This window comes from Scyliorhinus torazame, chromosome 30, assembly GCF_047496885.1.
Source record: "Scyliorhinus torazame isolate Kashiwa2021f chromosome 30, sScyTor2.1, whole genome shotgun sequence".
Taxonomy (NCBI): Eukaryota; Metazoa; Chordata; class Chondrichthyes; order Carcharhiniformes; family Scyliorhinidae; genus Scyliorhinus; species Scyliorhinus torazame.
In genome coordinates, this window is record NC_092736.1 from 27153640 (window position 1) to 27175360 (window position 21721).

General features: G+C 50.3%; 1 protein-coding gene and 1 long non-coding RNA gene across 2 annotated transcripts in view; one reads left to right on the forward strand and one right to left on the reverse strand.

The window, feature by feature from the left end:
* Positions 1-21721, reverse strand: part of LOC140404465 (uncharacterized) — an 80507-nt gene that overhangs the window by 44124 nt on the left and 14662 nt on the right. The window lies entirely within an intron of this gene.
* sin3aa (SIN3 transcription regulator family member Aa) overlaps positions 6425-21721 on the forward strand; it is a 159677-nt gene continuing 144380 nt past the window's right edge. The window contains exons 1-2 of the mRNA XM_072493045.1: positions 6425-6457; positions 12593-12705. The gene's annotated coding sequence lies outside the window, so the exon portion shown is untranslated. The remainder of the gene's footprint in view (positions 6458-12592; positions 12706-21721) is intronic.

The following is a 21721-nucleotide window of genomic DNA, read 5'->3' on the forward strand; positions in this document are numbered from 1 at the left end:
GCCCCCAGGCCTACCACCTCCTGCTCCTCCACCCTCGGGAACCTCAATTGATCCAGGAACTACCGCATCCCCTCCTCTCCCTCTGGGGGTTGAGACCTATACAGTTCCTCATAAAAGGTCTTGAACACCTCATTTATCTTTCCTGCTCTTCGCACCGTGTCTCCCTTTTCGTCTCTAATTCCTCCTATCTCCCTCGCTGCTGTCCTCTTTCGCAATTGATGAGCCAGCAGGCGACTAGCCTTTTCCCCATATTCATACCTCCCCCCCTGTGCCTTCCTCCACAGCACCTCCGCCTTTCTGGTGGTCAGAAGGTCAAACTCCGTCTGGAGTCGTCTCCTCTCCCTGTACAGCTCCTCCTCCGGGGTCTCTGCAAATTCCCTATCCATCCTTAAAATCTCCCCCAGTAATCTTTTCCTTTCCTTGGCCTCTGTTTTCCTTTAGTGGGCCCCAATGGAGATCAGCTCTCCTCTGACCACCGCTTTTAGTGCTTCCCATACCACTCCCACAGGGACCTCGCCGTCGTCATTGACCTCCAGATATCTCTCAATACACCCCCGCACTCTTGCACACACTCCCTCATCCGCCATCAATCCCACATCTAATCGCCAGAGTGCTCTCTGCTCCCTTTCCTCTCCTAATTCCAGGTCCACCCAATGTGGGGCATGGTCCGAAACCGCTATGGCTGAATACTCAGCTTCTTCCACCCTAGAGATCAACGACCTTCCCAAAACAAAAAAATCTATCCAGGAGTACACTTTATGGACATGGGAGAAGAAGGAGAACTCCCTAGCCCTAGGTCTAAGAAATCGCCATGGATCCACTCCCCCCATTTGGTCCATAAACCCCTTAAGCACCTTGGCCGCTGCCGGCCTTCTTCCGGTCCTTGAGCTGGATCTATCTAGCCCCGGGTCCAGCACAGTATTAAAGTCCCCTCCTAAAATCAAGTTTCCTATCTCCAGGTCCGGTATACGCCCCAGCATCCGTCTCATAAATCCCGCATCGTCCCAGTTCGGGGCATATACATTAACCAACACGACCTCCATTCCCTCCAGCCTGCCACTCACCATTACATATCTACCTCCGCTATCTGCTACGATGTTCTTTGCTTCAAATGCTACCCGTTTCCCCACCAATATGGCCACCCCTCTGTTCTTTGCGTCTAGTCCTGAGTGGAACACCTGTCCCACCCATCCTTTCTTTAACGTAACTTGGTCCGCCACCTTTAGGTGCGTCTCTTGGAGCATAACCACGTCTGCCCTTAGTTCTTTCAAATGCGCGAGCACTCGGGCCCTTTTTATCGGTCCGTTCAGGCCTCTCACGTTCCACGTGATCAGCCTCACTAGGGGGCTACCTGCCCCCCTCCCGTGTCGACTAGCCATTACCTTCTCTAGGCCAGTCCCATATCCCGCCTCCGCGCTCGCTCCCCCAGCGTCGCACTCCGCCCCCGACCACCCACTCTTTAGCCATTTCCTTTTGGATTTCCGCAGCAGCAACCCAGTTGTCCCCCCCCCCCCCCCCCCCCCCGGCTAGATCTCTTTCTAGCGTGATTGCTCCCCATATTACTTCCGTAAGTCAGCTGACTTCAACTGACCCCGGCTACTCCTGCTCACTCCTCGACCCCCGTGTGGGGAACTCCCATCCGCCTTGCACCTGTCTTCCCGCCATATTCTTTCTGGCGCGGGAACATCCATTTACCTGACCCGCCTCTTGTGGCGCAGCTCCCTTTCCCCACCCCCTCCCCTTCCTCATTCTCCATCTATGTCCCGTCTTTCCCCCCTCACCGGCGCCCACATTTCCCAATGTCTCCCCCCTTCCCAATTTACTTCTCTATTAACATCAACCATAACATTAACAATAACATTTCCTGCAGCATCAGTCCCTCAGTTCCGATCCAATTTCTCCTCTTTAATAAAGGTCCATGCTTCCTCCGCCGTCTCGAAATAATGGTGTCTCTCCTGATACGTGACCCATAGTCTTGCCGGCTGCAGCATCCCGAACTTCACCTTCTTTTTATGCAACACCTCCTTGGCTCGGTTAAAACTCGCCCTCCTTCTCGCCACCTCCGCACTCCAATCCTGGTACACCCGTACCACTGCATTCTCCCATCTGCTACTCCGCACCTTTTTAGCCCATCTCAGGACCTCTTCTCTATCCTTAAGGCGGTGAAATCGCACGATTATCGCCCTCGGTGGTTCTCCCGCTTTTGGTCTTCTCGCCGGGATCCGATGTGCCCACTCCACCTCCAAGGGGCCCGTAGGGGCCTCAGCACCCATCAGTGAGCTCAGCATCGTACTTGCATAAGCTCCACAGTCCACTCCTTCCACACCCTCAGGGAGACCCAGTATCCGAAGGTTCTTCCTTCGCGCTCCGTTTTCTAGGGCCTCGATCCTTTCAGTACACTTTTTATGAAGTGCCTCGTGCGTCTGTGTTTTGACCGCCAGGCCCAGGATCTCGTCCTCATTATCCGTCCCCTCTGCTCCACCATGCGGAGCTCAGTCTCCTGGGTCTTTTGTGTCTCCTTGAGCCCCTCAATTGCCTGTAGCATCGGGGTCAGCACCTCCCTCTTTAGTAGCTCCACGCACCGTCTCACAATTTCATCCTGCTCGGGCCCCCATGTCGCCTGCGCTTTCTCCGCCGCCATCTTGTGCTTCTCCCTTTCTGTCTCTTTGGTCGACGATTCCTCGCGCTGCAGCCGCCGCCGCCGTTTTTTTCCTCCTTCGTTGGGGGGGGGACTCCCTTCTCACTCACCCCACACCGGGTTGCGTCGCCCAAAAATTTCCCGTTGGGGCTCTTAAAAGAGCCCGAAGGTCCGTCGGAGCTGGAGCCGCCGAAACGTGCGGCTAGCAAGGCATCACCCCAACCGGAAGTCCCGAAAGCTAGTGATTTCAACAAACCTGTTGGACTTTAACCTGGTGTTGTAAGACTTCTTACTCTACTGAGAGCAGTTGCTTGATCTCTGCTCACATCCCAATCTAAAATTAAACTGAAGCTTAAAATCAGAGTGCTTCAGCCCTGGCTCCGCCCATTAACTACCTCTTATCCTTAAGCTGAACGCAATATCACTAATTATTTACGCCCCATGGAACCCTCTTAATATAAACAAAAGTCCATTAGCCCAAACTTTAAAAAAAAAATTTAGAGAACCCAATTCATTTTTTCCAATTAAGGGGCAATTAAGCATGGGCCATCCACCTATCCTGCACATCTTTGGGTTGTAGGGGCGAGACCCATGCAAACACGGGGAGAATGTGCAAACTCCACACGGACAGTAACCCAGAGCAGGGATCAAACCTGAGATCTCGGTGCCGTGAGGCAGCAGGGCTAACCCGCTGCGCCACTTTGTTGCCCTAGCCCAAACTTTTATGATGCTTTAATTACACCTCTTGTGGCCGCAAAGCCTGGCTGCTTTGCGAACCAGGATTTTAGAAAACACTACTGCAGCAGTCATACACACTTTTAACCCTTACTGCACCCAATACATATAATACAATATTTCTGAAATTCCTACATTCATCACAGGCGCAAAGAAAACCTAGAGTATGGATATACTGTAGTCTCTTGGGTTGATAGCTAAGGATACTGTTAGTGCCTTTACACAATCTGCAACAGAGAATCTGCTCTTGTGGCTCAGGGGGTAGCACTTTTGCCAATGTGTCAGATGGGTGTGGGTTCAAGTACCACACCAATTTGGAACGCCAACTCAAAGGCTGACACTTCAGTGCTGCACAGTCAGAGATGCAATCTTTCAGATAAGACAAGAAGACGGGGTCCTATCTGCCCTTCCAGGTGGATGGCAAGGTCCCGTTGCACAGTGTTGAGAATGTGAAAGGGAGGAGGGGGAGGCACAGTGTTGAGGGTGTGAGGGGGAGACTCCGTGTTGAGGGTGTGAGGGGGAGACTCGGTGTTGAGGGTGTGAGGGGGAGACTCGGTGTTGAGGGTGTGAGGGGGAGACTCAGTTGAGGGTGTGAGGGGGAGACTCAGTGTTGAGGGAGTGAGAGGGAGACTCGGTGTTGAGGGTGTGAGGGGGAGACTCGGTGTTGAGGGTGTGAGGGGGAGACTCAGTTGAGGGTGTGAGGGGGAGACTCAGTGTTGAGGGTGTGAGGGGGAGACTCAGTGTGTAGGGTCTCAGTGTGTGGGGGGGGTCTCAGTGTGAGGGTCTCAGTGTGAGGGCGAGGGTCTCAGTGTGAGGGCGAGGGTCTCAGTGTGTGGGGGGGGGGTCTCAGTGTGAGGGTCTCAGTGTGAGGGTGGGGGTCTCAGTGTGAGGGTGGGGGTCTCAGTGTGAGGGTCTCAGTGTGAGGGCGAGGGTCTCAGTGTGAGGGTGGGGGTCTCAGTGTGAGGGTGGGGGTCTCAGTGTGAGGGTCTCAGTGTGAGGGTCTCAGTGTGTGGGGGGGGTCTCAGTGTGAGGGTCTCAGTGTGAGGGCGAGGGTCTCAGTGTGAGGGTGGGGGTCTCAGTGTGAGGGTGGGGGTCTCAGTGTGAGGGTCTCAGTGTGAGGGTCTCAGTGTGAGGGTGAGGGTCTCAGTGTGAGGGTCCCAGTGTGAGGGCGGGGGTTTCAGTGTGAGGGTGGGTGTATCAGTGTGAGGGTCACAGTGTGAGGGAGGGGGTATCAGTGTGAGGGTTGGGGTGTCAGTGTGAGGGTGGGGGTCTCAGTGTGAGGGTCTCAGTGTGAGTGTGGGGGTCACGGTGTGAGGGTGGGGCGTCAGTGTGAGGGCGTCAGTGTGAGGGTCTCAGTGTGAAGGTCTCAGTGTGAGGGTGGGGGTGTCAGTGTGAGGGTCTCAGTGTGAGGGTGAGGGTCTCAGTGTGAGGGTGGGGGTCTCAGTGTGAGGGTCTCAGTGTGAGGGTCTCAGTGTGAGGGTGGAGGTCTCAGTATGAGGGTGTCAGTGTGAGGGTGGGGGTCTCAGTGTGAGGGTCTCAGTGTGAGGGTGAGGATCTCAGTGTGAGGGTCAGTGTGAGGGTGGGGGTGCAGTGTGAGGGTGGGGGTCTCAGTGTGAGGGTCTCTGTGTGAGGTTGGGGTCTCAGTGTGAGGGCGTCAGTGTGAGGGTGGGGGTCTCAGTGTGAGGGTCTCAGTGTGAGTGTGGGGGTCACGGTGTGAGGGTGGGGTGTCAGTGTGAGGGCGTCAGTGTGAGGGTCTCAGTGTGAAGGTCTCAGTGTGAGGGTCTCAGTGTGAGGGTGGGGATCTCAGTGTGAGGGTCTCAGTGTGAGGGTCTCAGTGTGAGGGTGTCAGTGTGAGGGTCTCAGTGTGAGGGTGGGGGTCTCAGTGTGAGGGTGGGGATCTCAGTGTCAGGGTCTCAGTGTGAGGGTCTCAGTGTGAGGGTGGGGGTGTCAGTGTGAGGGTCTCAGTGTGAGGGTGGGGTTCTCAGTGTGAGGGTGGGGATCTCAGTGTCAGGGTCTCAGTGTGAGGGTCTCAGTGTGAGGATGGGGGTCTCAGTGTGAGGGTCTCAGTGTGAGGGTGGGGTCTCAGTGTGAGGGTGGGGTCTCAGTGTGGGGGTGGGGGTCTCAGTGTGAGGGTGGGGGTCTGTGTGAGGGTCTCAGTGTGAGGGTGGGGTCTCCGTGTGAAGGTCTCAGTATGAGGGTGGGGGTCTCAGTGTGAGGGTGGGGTCTGTGTGAGGGTCTCAGTGTGGGGGTGGGGGTCTCAGTGTGAGGGTCTCAGTGTGGGGGTGGGGGTCTCAGTGTGGGGGTGGTGGTCTCAGTGTGGGGTGGGGGTCTCAGTGTGAGGGTGGGGGTCTCAGTGTGAGGGTCTCAGTGTGAGGGTGGGGTCTGTGTGAGGGTCTCAGTGTGAGGGTGGGGTCTCAGTGTGAGGGTGGGGTCTCAGTGTGAGGGTCTCAGTGTGGGGGTGGGGGTCTCAGTGTGGGGGTGGGGTCTCAGTGTGAGGGTCTCAGTGTGAGGGAGGGGTCTCAGTGTGAGGGTCTCAGTGTGGGGGTGGGGGTCTCAGTGTGGGGGTGGGGGTCTCAGTGTGAGGGTCTCAGTGTGGGGGTGGGGGTCTCAGTGTGAGGGTCTCAGTGTGAGGGTGGGGGTCTCAGTGTGAGGGTCTCAGTGTGAGGGTGGGGTCTGTGTGAGGGTCTCAGTGTGAGGGTGGGGTCTCAGTGTGAGGGTCTCAGTGTGAGGGTGGAGTCTCAGTGTGAGGGTCTCAGTGTGAGGGTGGGTCTCAGTGTGAGGGTCTCAGTGTGGGGGTGGGGGTCTCAGTGTGAGGGTCTCAGTGTGAGGGTCTCAGTGTGAGGGTGGGGTCTCAGTGTGGGGGTGGGGGTCTCAGTGTGAGGGTCTCAGTGTGAGGGTCTCAGTGTGAGGGTGGGGTCTCAGTGTGGGGGTGGGGGTCTCAGTGTGAGGGTCTCTCCCTCCCCGGAAGCGCGCTGTTGGCGGGGTTTGTTTGAAGCGGTGACGCTGCAGCGGGCTGTGTGAGGCGGGGTTTGGAGCGGGGAAGCTGCCGGCGGAGCGGGGCCGGGGTTCCGGCTGCAGTTTGTGGTGAGCGAAGCCTCGGTGCTGAATTGTTTTGAGTTTGTCCCGGGCCCGGGGGCGCCTCATCCCGGGAGCCGCGCTACCGAGCGACAGGCGGCCCCGCAGCTCCCCCACCCCCAACACACCGGCCTGTCGGCGGGGCAGCTCCCCCTCCCGGCCCAGTGTGCCCTCCCCCCCGCCCAGTGTGCCTCCCCCTCCCGGCCCAGTGTGCCCCCCCGCCCAGTGTGCCCTCCCCCCTGTGCCCTCCCCCCCCGCCCAGTGTGCCCGCCCCCCCCGCCCAGTGTGCCCGCCCCCCCCTGCCCAGTGTGCCCGCCCCCCCCTGCCCAGTGTGCCCGCCCCCCCTGCCCAGTGTGCCCGCCCCCCCTGCCCAGTGTGCCCGCCCCCCCCTGCCCAGTGTGCCCGCCCCCCCCTGCCCAGTGTGCCCTCCCCCGGCTGCCCAGTGTGCCCGCCCCCCCCTGCCCAGTGTGCCCTCCCCCCCTGCCCAGTGTGCCCTCCCCCCCCTGCCCAGTGTGCCCTCCCCCCCCTGCCCAGTGTGCCCTCCCCCCCCTGCCCAGTGTGCCCTCCCCCGGCTGCCTCTCTCTCTCTGTGACTCCGGCCCCTCCCGCGGCCACTCCAATGATTCCCGAGGAGTAAACACGGCCTGACTCCGCCCCCCACAACGTATGATGACTACGCGTCCATTGTTTCTATTGGTCAATCGTGGAGTACCGCCCCTCCTGCCATTGGTTGCTGGTTCCGCGCGTGCTGATTGGTTCTCCTGTCCGGGACACGCCCCCTTCGCCTCTTATGATTGGTAGGGGGCGTGGTCGGTGACCGACGCGTCACAATGGAGGATCACGTGACGGGGCGGGGATTCCCTCGCGCGCGTAGTTGGATTGTAACGAAGCGGCGCGTCAGACCCGGGAATCCCATTCCGGGATTCCCGGCCCGCGGTCCCGAATCCCGCCCGCCCCACAATCCCGGGAATTGCACACCGCAATCCCAGGAGGAGGGAATCCCGCATGCCCAGCAATCCGGGTGCCCCGCAATCCCGGGAATCCAGCCCGCCCTGCCCCGCAATCCCGGGCGGAGGAAATCCCCCCCATCCAGCAGTCCCGGGCGGTGCCCGGGACCCGGGTTCAACCCGGCCTTGGGTGTCTGTGCGGAGTCTGTATGTTGTCCCCATGTCTGCGTGGGTTTCCTCCCACAGTCAAAAGATGTGCAGGTTCGGTGGATTGGTTATGCTAAATTGCCCTGTATCCAAGGATGTACTGGTTAGGTGGGTTGTGAAAATAGGGTGGGGATATGACCCGGCCTCAGCTCCATATTCAACAGTCTGAGGAGGACAAACCAGAAGTAATAAGAATTGTTAAATGGAAATAATCTCCCCAGATAGCGCATCACCCTGATCAGTATAAGGACTGAATACTTGCACTCAGGGACTTCTGCACTACATGCCTGTGTTTTTTTAATCACATCTTGTAGCCATCCCTTCCCTCGCTCCCTGCAAACTCTGAAGCAGATCTATTCGCATATTATCCACTAACTCTCATTCTCTTGTTATCTGAAAGGAAATTATTTGCAGGGTTAGTGGGAGGAGGCAGGAGAGCTGGTGCAGACAGCCATGGGCTAAATGGATTGGGGGGGGGGGAAAAAAAGAGGCTAAATTGCCCCTTAGTTGAAAAAAAAATTGGATACTCTAAAAAAAAAAAAAAGTTGCCATAGGCCCAGACGACCATAGGCCACTTTTGAGGGGGGAGAACTGAATGGTGGCGATTTAACCTGAGGGTCACCACACCTCAGGCAAGGGGCAAGGTTGCGAAGATGGGGCCATCATGAATAACCTCAGCCGGTACAGGAACTGATCCCCACGCTGTTGGCCTCGCTTTGCATCACAAAGCTGCCTGATTAGTTTTCAGTTGCTCACTTGTAAATGTTTCCAGAAAAAAGATGAGACTTTTTTTTAAAAAAACACACAAAGGCACAAACTACCGGTCTGCACGTGCAAGAGTGACAGCTTTATTCGGTGAAGATGCCCAGGACCTTCATGATGCTAGGACAGTCTCCCTGTTGCTGAAGCCGCTCTTCTATGCAGGGCACGACCGTTAATTTGCAAACATACTTCGATAAAAATTACCTTGTTTGGGAAGGGCTAAATCGGTTTTCAATTTTGCTAAACCTGCCTACTTGATGTTCATGCAATTTCTTGTGTACAAAACGCAGGAGGTCGGGCAGCACAGTAGTTAGCTTTGCTGCCTCAGCGCTAGGGACTCGGGTTCGATTCCGACCTCGGGTGACAGTCGTTCCCACAGTCCAAAGATGTGCAGGTTGGGTGGATTCGCTGTGCTAAATTGCCCCTCAAGTGTCAAAAGGCTAGGTGGGGTTACGGGGATTGGGATTGGGCTTAGGCAGGGTGTTTTGTCAGAGGGTTGGCAGAGACTCAATGGTCCGAATGGCCTCCTTCTGCACTGTAGAGATTCAATGGTGCAATTGTATCAAAACAGATCAGTTATTTTTAAGATACAGACTCCTTATATTACTGAGCAAACTTCAGCTAGAGACTGCAGTGACTAGTATTCCTGATTCGGCCCAATGTTTTATTTTAAAGCTGTGTTTATGACAGAGCGATGTGAGTTTAGGGTCACACCATATTTGTCACTCCTCCCCACTGGGAATCCCTTGACACACGAGGTTGCAGTGGGCAAGAGCATTGGAAATGTAAAACCTGATTAATTGGCGTTTTTTTTTTTCAAAAAGAGGAATGTGATATTCTATGGGCAGGATTGGATTGGATTTGTTTATTGTCACGTGTACCAAGGGACAGTGAAAAGTATTTTTCTGCGAGCAGCTCAACAGATCATTAAGTAGTAAAAAGTGGATCTGTTTGGGAGAGCTCACAGAGAGTCGCCTCGTTCCGGCGCCATCTTGGACGCGATGTTTAGGGCACACGCTATGGAAAGTCACATTTATAAACTCATTTATCAGTCGCCATTGCTTTATGCCACTGAAAACTGACTCAAAATGGCACGCCCAGCACAATATCCTATTCCTGCCTGGATTGTCCCTTTTTGAACCAGAGAGTGCCCCTGTATAAACAACACTGGCATAAGGAACAAAGTGGTCCAGTTGAAGGAACAGTGGTTCAAATAAAGCAACACCAACTCATTTTCTTTACATTTCATGGGATGTGGGCATTACTGGCACGGCCAGCACTTGTTGCCCATCCCTAATTGCCCTTGAAGGTGGTGGTGAACCGCTGCAGTCAGTGTGATGTAGGTACACCCACAGTGCTGCAGGGAGGGAGTTTCAGGGTTTTGACCCAGCGACAGTGAAGGAACGGCCGATACATTTCCGAGTCAGGATGGCGAGTGCTAGATGGCATGGGTTTGGAAGGTGCTGTTGAAGGAGATCTGCCAGGTTGCTGGTATAAATAGTACACACTGGCTGTTACTGTGGGCTGGTGGTGGAGGGAGTGAATTTTTAAAGGTGCTGGATGAGGTGCCAATCAAGCCGTTTTGTCCTGGATGGTAATGTTGCTGGAGCCAAAATTCCAGGCAAATGGAGTGTTCCAATCACTTCCTGCAAATTGTGGACAGAGTTTGTAAAGTCAGGAGGGCAGTTAAACACTTCAACATTCCCAGCCTCTGACTGGCTCGTGTAGCCACAGGATGTTGCTTACAGGGTGTCAGAACAAGAACCATTGTATTTATCTCATTGGATGTGGGTGTTGTAACATGTGTTGCTGATTCCCCAATTGTCCTTGGACAGAGTAGCTTGCTGGGCCATTGAGAGTCAAGCACATTGGTGTGGATCTGGAGTCACATGGAGGCCAGATCAGGTCATGATGGCAGATTCCATTCTTTAACAATAAATTGATATTTGAACCCATGTTCCACAGCCTCCAGCAATATTCCCACTATGCCATCACGGTCTGGAGACACGTACAGTGTGATGCACCAGCAGGAAACATTCCCACTTCTAACCTTATGATGGAGGGAAGGTGATTGATGACACAGGTGAAAATGGCTAGGCCAAGGACACTATCCTGAGGAACTCCTGCAGTGATGTCCTGGGATGGAGATGATTAATAACATTATCAATCTCTACACGGTGGTGCCTTTTGGTTATGGAATGGTAAAATGGCCTCGCTAAGTCCCGAGAGAGAATCCATTTTGCATGACTGGGCCCCTGCTACATCTAACCAACCCACAGGTTAGAAACTGGTGTTTGAAAGTTTCTGATCTTCAACTTACAGGATTGTAAATTTTACGTTATTTATTGGATCTTAATTGTGCAGCTAGAAGCTCCCATCTCGCCTTTCCCGAAGCAGGGACGTTTTCTTCCTCAACTGTTTCCAGCACCCATGTGATTTTGAATCCCTCCTCATCTTGGAGAACTCCCCCAGCTTCTCTATCCGCCACATGGACTGTAGCTGCTCACTACCACCTGCCGGGACAATATAGATATGGGCAATAAACAATGACCTAGCCAGCAACATCTACAGCCCATGAGCAAAAAAAAAATGAAATTAATTATCCCTGGAACCATTCTCGTGAATCTTTTCAGCACCTAATTGAAAAAGTCCTAAAGCATGGTGCCCAAACTTGTACACAATTGAGACCAACGTAGTAAATACGGGGCAACTCCTGGACGTTTCGAGTCTGGATGACTCTTTCGAAGCTGGAGAGACCTGGAAATAGGGTCCGATGGTGGTCAGGTGGCAGGGGTGGGGAGAAGCGATAGGTGGAGATTGAATGGAAAGCAGAAAAGGTGGACAGGGCAAAACACAAACTGAAATTGTGTTGGAAAGAAGAGCAAGGTAGGGAGTCCTGGAAGAGAATTGGCAGTGAATTAAACACGAGAGGAAAGCAAATTATTGTGGATGCTGGAATCCAAAACGAAAACAGAAAATAATGGACAATCTCAGCAGGTCTGGCAGCCTCTGCGGAGAGGAAAGAAAGCGAACATAGAGTCTGGGTGGCTCGGTGTCAAGTTTGGAGAGAACTGGAAATGGGGTCAGATTTATACTGACCAAAGCAGTGATTTTTTAATAAAGGCTATTCACAAAATTCCTTGTTTTTGTACTCTGCTCCTAAAACCCAGTAACTATTCCTTTCAACCACTTTTTGCAACCTTCAAGGTGTGCAGATATAGTCCTAATGTCTCTGCTCCTGTACCCTCGCTAGAATTGTGAAAAATGAAAATCGCTTATTGTCACAAGTAGACTTCAATTAAGTTCCTGGGGAAAGCCCCTAGTCGCCACATTCCGGCGCCTGTTCGGGGAGGCTGGTACGGGAATTGAACCGTGCTGCCGGCATGCCTTAAAAGCCAGCTATTTAGCCCAGTGTGCTAAACCAGCCCAGTACCCTTTATCTTCAATTGCCTCCCCCCATTCTTCCTCCCAACATGCATCACCTTGCACATTTCTGCATTAAGTTACATCTGCCACATGACCACCCATTCCACCAATCTGTTAAATGCCTCTTTGACATCTATCACCTGCTGTGGATTTAGGAACTGGTTCATTTTAGGAATCATTTTTGTTCTGGTCTCAATTGGCTGGGACTGTCCAAGAGGACATCGAAACAGTGTTTGGGAGATCCTGCGGTGTACCCATTACCTTTCCTATAGCTGAGTGGACTTGACTCTTGCACAGGGCTAAATCGCTGGCTTTGAAAGCAGACCAAGGCAGGCCAGCAGCACGGTTCAATTCCCGTACCAGCCTCCCCGAACAGGCGCCGGAATGTGGCGACTAGGGGCTTTTCACAGTAACTTCATTTGAAGCCTACTTGTGACAAGCGATTTTCATTTCTAGGTGCAAATGATGCGAATGTTGCGGCATAAAATGTACTTTTTAAAAAAAATTGCGTTTTACCCATTTCAAATTTCAAACATCTGTTTGTGTTTATGGATTGCTGGCCAATGTTATATTATTAGTTTGGGAGAGAAAAATGAAGAGACTGCTTTTTAATTTCTTTAACTTGGAACTAGGTGGTTTTAATTCAGTTGGATGAGTCCAGTATTAGTTAAGGGCTATTTAGCACATTTGTCAATTAAATCACTGAAGAGATCACCCACTCACTGTTGCTAACCTATTGAAATGTATGTTCCTTTGTGCTTACGTTAAGCTAAAGCAAGTCTGATAATCATCTTGCATTTCAGAGGCTGCGTCCAACACTCATTCACCCTGTTAATTTCTGCGAGGAGATTTCCTCCCACCTGTATCAGACTAGCCAACACGAAGACTACCTTTGACAGATCTTGTGACTGGCCAGGTAATGATAATTAGTTTGTCCTCTGATTAATTATTTTTCCCCCGTCTTTCAAGTCCTTTTGTAAAAGTTTATTTCTAAATTGATCCTATATTTGTGAATATTTGATTACTTTCTCGTTGCATTGCTGTGTTAACCTTCCTCCTTCCCAGTGTCTCAGGCTGCTGGTGTCACATCACGATGCCTTTTAAAAAAAAAAAAAAATTTGAGTACCCAATTCATTTTTTCCAATTAAGGGGCAATTTAGCGTGGCCAATCCACCTACCCTGCACATCTTTGGGTTGTGGGGGTGAAACCCACGCAAACACGGGGAGAATGTGCAAACTCCACACGGACAATGACCCAGAGCCGGGATCGAACCTGGGACCTCGGCGCCGTGAGGCAGCAGGGTGAACCCACTGTGCCACAGTGGTGCCCATCACGATACCTTCCTGACTTAACTGCCACCCCCCCACCATATTTCCCACCTCAGAACCCCCGCCATCCTCAACTCCCACCTCTGAACCTCCCGCTTGACCAGTCTGTCCCGTCCAACTAGTACTCAAAAACAAGAGGATAGAGATTAGAATCAGAGATGTTCTTCCTTCCAGCTGCACTCTCACCTGGCATAACTTGAGCCCATTGAACATGGTTTGTGTCCTGCCCACAGCACAGAGTACCCAAGTCAAAGTTGGCTGTGATATTCTAAGTTAATATCCCTCTTTGCCTTCTCTACAGTGTCATATGACTGGTTATCATTCTTCCTCACAGGGCAGCATGGTGGCGCAGTGGTTAGCACTGCTGTCTGACAGCACCAAGGACTCTGGTTCGATCCCAGCCCCGGGTCACTGTCCGTGTGGAGTTTGCACGTTCTCCCCGTGTCTGTGTGGGTTTCGTCCCCACAACCCAAAGACGTGCAAGGCGGGTGGATTGGCCATGTTAAATCGCCCTTTAATTGGAAAAAATAATTAGGTACTCTAAAATTATATAAAACGTTCAACAACCTGCTTCAATCCCTCAGCTGAACTGGGCTACATGCAGTTTGTCTTTGGTCAGAGAGTTGAAATCTTATCCATGTGAACATCTACAACATTTGCTTGTCTGAGACGATTATCAAGAAGCCTCTTTCCCTCCTCCATTCACCATTGTCAAACCTCAGTATATATCTTGTATGACATTGAGTCCCCCACATGCTGACTACCCGGTCATAGAGCATTACAGCGCAGTACAGGCCCTTCGGCCCTCGATGTTGCGCCGACCTGTGAAACCACTCTAAAGCCCATCTACTCTATTCCCTTATCGTCCGTATGTCTATCCAATGACCATTTGAATGCCCTTAGTGTTGGCGAGTCCACTACTGTTGCAGGCAGGGCATTCCACGCCCTTACTACTCTCCGAGTAAAGAACCTACCTCTGACATCTGTCTTATATCTATATCCCCTCAATTTAAAGGTATGTCTCCTCGTGCTAGACATCACCATCCGAGGAAAAAGGCTCTCACTGTCCACCCTATCCAATTCTCTGATCATCTTGTATGCCTCAATTAAGTCACCTCTTAACCTTCTTCTCTCTAACAAAAACAGCCTCAAGTCCCTCAGCCTTTCCTCATTAGATCTTCCCTCCATACCAGGCAACATTCTGGTAAATCTCCTCTGCACCCTTTCCAATGCTTCCAAAAATGCGGCGACCAGAATTGCACACAATACTCCAAATGCAGCCGCACCAGAGTTTTGTACAGCTGCAACATGACCTCATGGCTCCGAAACTCAATCCCTCTACCAATAAAAGCTAACACTCCGTACGCCTTCTTAACAACCCTCTCAACCTGGTTGGCAACTTTCAGGGATCTATGTGCATGGACACCGAGATCTCTGCTCATCCACACTGCCAAGAATCTTACCATTAGCCCAGTATTCTGTCTTCCTGTTATTCCTTCCAGAATGAATCACCTCACACTTTTCTGCATTAAACTCCATTTGCCACCTCTCAGCCCAGCTCTGCAGCTTATCTATGTCCCTCTGTAACTTGTAACATCCTTCTGCACTGTCCACAACTCCACCGACTTTAGTGTCATCTGCAAATTTACTCACCCATCCTTCTATGCCCTCCTCCAGGTCATTTATAAAAATGACAAACAGCAGTGGCCCCAAAACAGATCCTTGTGGTACACCACTAGTAACTGGACTCCAGTCTGAACATTTCCCATCAACCACCACCCTTTGTTTTCTTCCAGCTCGCCAATTTCTGATCCAAACTGCTAAATCACCCTGAATCCCATGCCTCCGTATTTTCTGCAGTAGCCTACAGTGGGGAACCTTATCAATGTATCTGAAATCCATGTACACCACATCAACTGCTTTACCCTCATCCACCTGTTTGGTCACCTTCTCAAAGAACTCAATAAGGTTCATGAGGCACGACCTACCCTTCACAAAACCGTGTCGACTATCTCTAATCAAATTATTCCTTTCCAGATGATTATGCATCCTGTCTCTTATAAACCTTTCCAAGATTTTGCCCACAACAGAAGTAAGGCTCACTGGTCTATAGTTACCGGGGTTGTCTCTACTCCCCTTCTTGAACAAGGGGACAACATTTGCTATCCTCCAGTCTTCTGGCACTATTCCTGTAGACAAAGATGACTTAAAGATCAAAGCTAAAGGCTCAGCAATTTCCTCCCTAGCTGCCCAGAGAATCCTAGGATAAATCCCATCCGGCCCAGGGGACTTATCTATTCTCACACTTTCCAGAATTGCTAACACCTCCTCCTTATGAACCTCAAGCCCTTCTAGTCCAGTAGCCTGAATCTCAGTATTCTCCTCGACAAGATTGTCTTTTTCCTGTGTGAAAACTGACGAAAAATATTCATTTAGCACCTCTCCCATCTCCTCAGACTCCAAGCACAACTCTTAACCTAGTCATTTGTTTATTCCTGACATATCTATAGAAAGCTTTAGGGTTACCCTTGATCCTACCTGCCAAAGACTTCTCATAACCCCTCCTGGCTCTTCTTAGCTCTCTCTTTAGGTCCTTCCTAGCTAACTTGTAACTCTCGAGCGCCCTAACTGAACCTTCATGTCTCATCTTTACATAAGCCTCCTTCTTCCTCTTGACAAGTGTTTCAACTGCTTTAGTAAACCACTGTTCCCTTGCTCGGCCACTTCTTCCCTGCCTGACAGGTACATACTTATCAAGGACATGCAGTAGCTGTTCCTTGAACAAGCTCCACATTTCCATTGTGCCCAACCCCTGCAGTTTTCCTCTCCATCCGATGCATTCTAAGTCTTGCCTCATCGCATCATAATTGCCTTTCCCCCAGATATAACTCTTGCCCTGCGGTATATACCTATCCCTTTCCATCACTAAAGCAAACGCAATGGAATTGTGGTCACTATCACCAAAGTGCTCACCTACCTCCAAATCTAACACCTGTCCTGCTTCATTACCCAGTACCAAATCCAATATGGCCTTGCCTCTCGTTGGCCTATCTACATACTGTGTCAGGAAACCCTCCTGCACACATTTGACAAAAACAGACCCATCTAAAGTACTCGAACTATAGCGTTTCCAGTCAATATTTGGAAAGTTAAAGTCCCCCATAACAACTACCCTGTTGCTTTCGCTCCTATCCAGAATCATCTTTGCAATCCTTTCCTCTACATCTCTGGAACTTTTCGGAGGCCTACAGAAAACCCCTAACAGGGTGACCTCTCCTTTCCTGTTTCTAACCTCAGCCCATACTACCTCAGTAGACGAGTCCTCATCAAACGTTCTTTCTGCCACCGTAATACTGTCCTTGACTAACAATGCCACCCCTCCCCCTCTTTTACCACCTTCCCTGAGCTTACTGAAATATCTAAACCCCGGTACCTGCAAAAACCATTCCTGTCCCTGCTCTATCCAGGTCTCCGAAATGGCCACAACATCAAAGTCCCAACCCATGCCGCAAGTTCACCCACCTTATTCCGGATGCTCCTGGCATTGAAGAAGACACACTTTAAACCACCTTCCTGTCTGCCGGTACACTCCTGCAACTTTAAAACCTTACTCATGACCTCACTACCCTCAACCTCCTGTATACTGGAGCTACAATTCAGGTTCCCAAGCTCCTGAACTAGTTTAAACCCTCCCGAAGAGCATTAGCAAATTTCCCCCCCAGGATATTGGTACCCCTCTGGTCCAGGTATAGACCATCCCGTTTGTAGAGGTTCCACCTACCCCAGAATGAGCCCCAATTATCCAGAAATCTGAAACCCTCCCTCCTGCACCATCCCTGTAGACTGCCCCAATGTAAAATGAGTCCTTGTCCACAAATTAGTCGCATGGCTCGGACCCATTCTCCCTCCGCAGCATCTCCAGCCTTGTGCCTCCTCTGAATCCCTCCCTCCCAAAAGTATTTTTATTCAAGGCTTTTTACATATGTTTCAGAAGAACACCACCCCAACCTAAACAAAGCCACAGATCCCCAACCTCCCGATGCCAACACCCCACCACATCCCGCCTTCCCCCCTCCTTCAAGAAATCAATGAACGGTTTCCACCTTCACGTGAAGCCCGGTTGTTTAATTGGAATGAGACGAATGCTAGGGTCTCCCAGCATGCTGCATTTTCTCTCCGTGTTCTGCCACTTGACAAGTGTTTTGCCCAGCGGAGAACGGAGTGTTAACATAAGCAGCCGGGCAGCGCAGTGGTTAGCACTGCTGCCTCACGGCGCAGAGGTCCCAGGTTCGATCCCGGCCCATGTGGAGTTTGCACATTCTCCCCGTGTCTGCAATGGTTTCACCCCCACAACCCAAAGATGTGCAGGGTAGGTGGATTGGCCACGATAAATTGCCCTCGAGTTGGTAAAATTAATTAGATATTCCAAATTTAAAAAAAAAACATAAGCAGCCATGTCCATCTCGATCATCCTTTCCACTTCCCTGACCGGAAGGCCAGCAAACGTTTCGTAACCATATTTGGCAGGGACTAACATTTTTCAGCTCTGGGAATTGGGATGGGCCCGATGATACTATTCCTGCTCTCTCGCTCCTCAATGCAAGAGCTCTCGGGTTGTCTGTTCCCATCATTCCAGTTGTGAAAATGCTCACGATTTGATACTCAGCAGACTACGATTGTGTGTTTCTGCAGTCAATACAGATGCATCTTGTTCTGGCGGTGGGGGGCAGATTTGTACAGGACAATGTTATATCTTGAGGGGGCTCAGTAGTTAACACTGGTGCCTCAGCGCTAGGGACCCAGCTTCGATTCTGACCTTTGGTGTCTGTATGGAGTCTGCACGTTCTCCCCATGTCTGCGTGGGTTTCCTCCGGGTGCTCTGGTTTGGCAGTGATAAATTGCCCCTTAGTGTCCAGGGATGTGCAGGTCAGATGGGGTTACAGGGATAGGGAAGGGGGGCGCTTGGTAGAGTGCTCTTTTGGAGGATTGGCGTAGACTTGATGGGCCGAATGGCATCCTTCTGCACTGAAGGGATTCTATACCGAATGAGTGGCTAGCTATTAGCACCAGTCCAGTTTCCACACAAAATTTTGTTAATCTTAAAAATCTTGGAAAAAGTTCTCTTTATTGGTTGTAGCCCATTATACACATGTATGTGCGAGGTGGTGCATCAATTGGTTGCTACATTATACACATGTATGTGCGAGATGGTGCATCAATTGGTTGCTACATTATACACATGTATGTGCGAGATGGTGCATCAATTGGTTGCTACACTTCCTTGGTTAGAACAATGATTACATTTCAAAAGCATTTCCATTTGCTGCAAAGCACTTTAGGACGTCCAACAGACACTCGAGTAGAAGTAGGCCATTCGGCCCATCGAGTCTGCTCTGGCATTCAGTGAGATCAAGACTGATCTGATAATCCTCAGCTCAACTTTCCCACCTTATCCCCATAACCATTGTGCTAGGATCCCAAACTATTTCCAATTAGTAAAACTGAGGAAATGTTACTGCCCCACAGGAGTGATAACACTAAGCAATAGGTATCTTTTATGTTAAAATAAACTTTAATTTAGTCACAGAATTAACCACATTAGCAACAAAGAAATAGCTTTACAGTTAACAGTTCAGAAGCAAAATAATCATAACTTGCTTTCTAAACCTGCCACTATATTCCAATTTAGCCAACCAATGAAAATACCACTCATGAATAAAGTAAACAGCCAGGTTTCTACTTGCTTTTCTTTGGGCAGAATCTCGAGAGAGAACCTTTTAAGGACCAAACTGAAACACCTCTGTTCAGATTAAAGTTCTCAGACCTACTGACTTTTCAGACAGCCCAGGCTCCTCCCATTAACCACATCATCTATACCCAAAGCATAAGGCATTCTTTTGTCTCTTATTACAAGTAGTACCTTGACTTGGGGATCAAACAATACCCCTCAAATTATTTACACCCCAGGGGGTCCTTCAAACCTAAACAATATTCCATTAGCTAGCTATGTGTAAACAAGTAAATGGTTCTCAGGATCTATTAGCAGTACACTTCCACCAGCAAATCAATAATTAACTCACTTTTACAACAGCTTAATCACTACTTTTACAACACCGCTCCAGCAGTCAGTGTCTGTAGGCATCTTAATCCAGGTTTTAATAACATTACTGCAAAAGTAAAATAGGATAACGTCTTACACTCGATTGCCTTCTAAAAATCTGGAACATACTTAACGACTCAGCCTTTTACGGTAAATAATTCTACAGATTCACTACCATCAGAAGAAATCCCTCCTCCTTGGTCTTAAATTGGTGATTCCTTGCTCTGAGATTGTGCCCTCTGGTCCTAGACTCTCCTACAAGGGGAAACAGCCTCTCAAGGGGGCCTGACAGGGTTGAAGCTATGTGTCTCAATAAGGTTGTCTCTCATTCTTCTAAACTCCAATGAGTAGAAGCCCAACCTACTCAACCTCTCCTCATAAAAAGTCCCTCCTAGGTAAAGCAGAGATTTACAGGTTTATCTTTCAAGTCAGTCGACAGTGCGCTGATCGCAATGCAGTCTCCTCAACACTGGGGCAAGATCAAATGCAGATTGGTCGACCACTTTGCAGAACACTCTTTCTCTCTCTTCTCCCCCCCCCCCCCCCCCCAAGCGTGACCCAGAGCTTCCTTGTTTGCCATCTCCATTCACCATTTTGCAGTCATGCCCGCACCTCCATCCTCGGCCTGCTGCAGTGTTCCGGGGAAGTGCAAGGCCAGGCTGGAGCGACAGGGCCTCATCCTCCGATTAGACACTTTTATTCCAGCCTTCTGGACTCCCGCGAGTTCAGCACTTTCAGAACGATCGCTCAAGAGGTCTGAATTGGTTTGAGTGGAGGCATTTCCGAGATTTGTGGAGTTTAGAGAAGATTACAGAAATAGGGAGGGACGAGGCCATTGAGGGGTTAGATTTTCAAAATTCTCATTGTTTTCAATGACCAAAGGGTCATTACAAGGGAACAGAAGGCTTGGACCAAATAGAATTTTCCCTTCAAGCTTCTACATACTAAGGGCAGCACAGTGGTTAGCCCTGCTGCCTCACGGCGCCGAGGACCCGGGTTCGATCCTGGCCCACTGACCGTGTGCAGTTTGCACATTCTCCCCGTGTCTGCATGGGTCTCACCCCCACAACCCAAAGATGTGCAGGGTAGGTGGATTGGCCACACGAAATTGCCCCTTAATTGGAAAAAAGATAATTGGGTACACTAAATTTAGAAAAGCCTGTACATAATGTACAAGTAGCAGTCATTGAATTGATCCAATTCACTCAATCTTCAAGGGAGTCAGTTAAAATCTTGCAAGTGCCACTATGGTAGTGTGGTAGTTGGTAGTATTCTTACCCGAGAATCAGATGCACATCAAGGCACATAATCTAAGTTTGTGCCAGCGGAATCCCACATTTTCCTGGAAAAGTTGACATTGCACTATTTTGAAGAGTGCTCAAGGTGTCCTGGCCCAATATCTATCTGCTCAACAGTCCTGTCTGAACAGCCTTACCAAGGCACTGCAGCAGCCAGCTTGCAATGCAATAAATGCACTTTTAATAATCAATTTTGGAGCTTTGGGATATTTTGAAGAGGTTCCGAAATAGTAAAGTGTTGGTCTGGCAGCATATGTTTTTCCACAGACCCGCTGAATTTTTGCAGCATTCTCTTTATTTTCAATCTCCCCAGCAATGAAAGCAACAGGACGGTGAAGGTGTTGCTGCTTTTGGGCCCGTGGTCCCCCGAGGACAGGACTGAAACTTTGCTCCCCTGCCCAAGTTCATTCAGGAGAACCTCCAGTCACGAATCCAGCCTTGCAATCCGTATTATTCTCATCCTGTCCAACCTCCCGTCTCAGTAAGCACCTCACTGCTGTTTACAGAAACTTGCAGCCCAATCGGGCTGTCAATGTGCCCAGGTTATGGAAAGACACTTAAAGTAATTCCTTTTTAAAAAAAAATCCAATTAAGGGGCAATTTCGCATGGCCAACCCACCTACCTGCACATCTTTTCATGTTGTGGGGGTGAGACCCACGCAGACATGGGGAGAATGTGCAAACTCCAGACCTGGAGCTGGGATCGAACACGGGACCTCGGCGCCACGCAAGTTATAAAGTAATTCCTTAAGCACATTGTGTCAAAGTGCAATGCGTGTAACTCCTCTTTTGAAAAGCAATTGTCCATCCCCACCACAATTGCATTGGCAATGTCAAATGAGTCAGTTGAATCTTTATGATGGGTCTTTCATCTAATCCTCGCTAAGTGTTATTCTTAATCAGATATTTACCTGCTGTTTACCCAGGAGTTAATTGGCACAGCATTAATTGTTGCTGCGAGTCTATTCTGCATGTCTAATACTCTCGGGGCTTCAAGTGTTTTAGTCTGTAATCATGCTTAAAGGCATGTTAATTTTGTCCCCTTAGCTGTGACTAATAGAACAAATAGAAGGCAAATAGTCAGTCACTGTCTAAAATTGAGGCATGCTTTCATTTTGCCAAATTTCTCTCCCTATTTCCTCCACCCCAAAGATGCCAATCCCGGTATTTCCCAATGTCTCAGTGCGTTAAAAGCACCATCACAA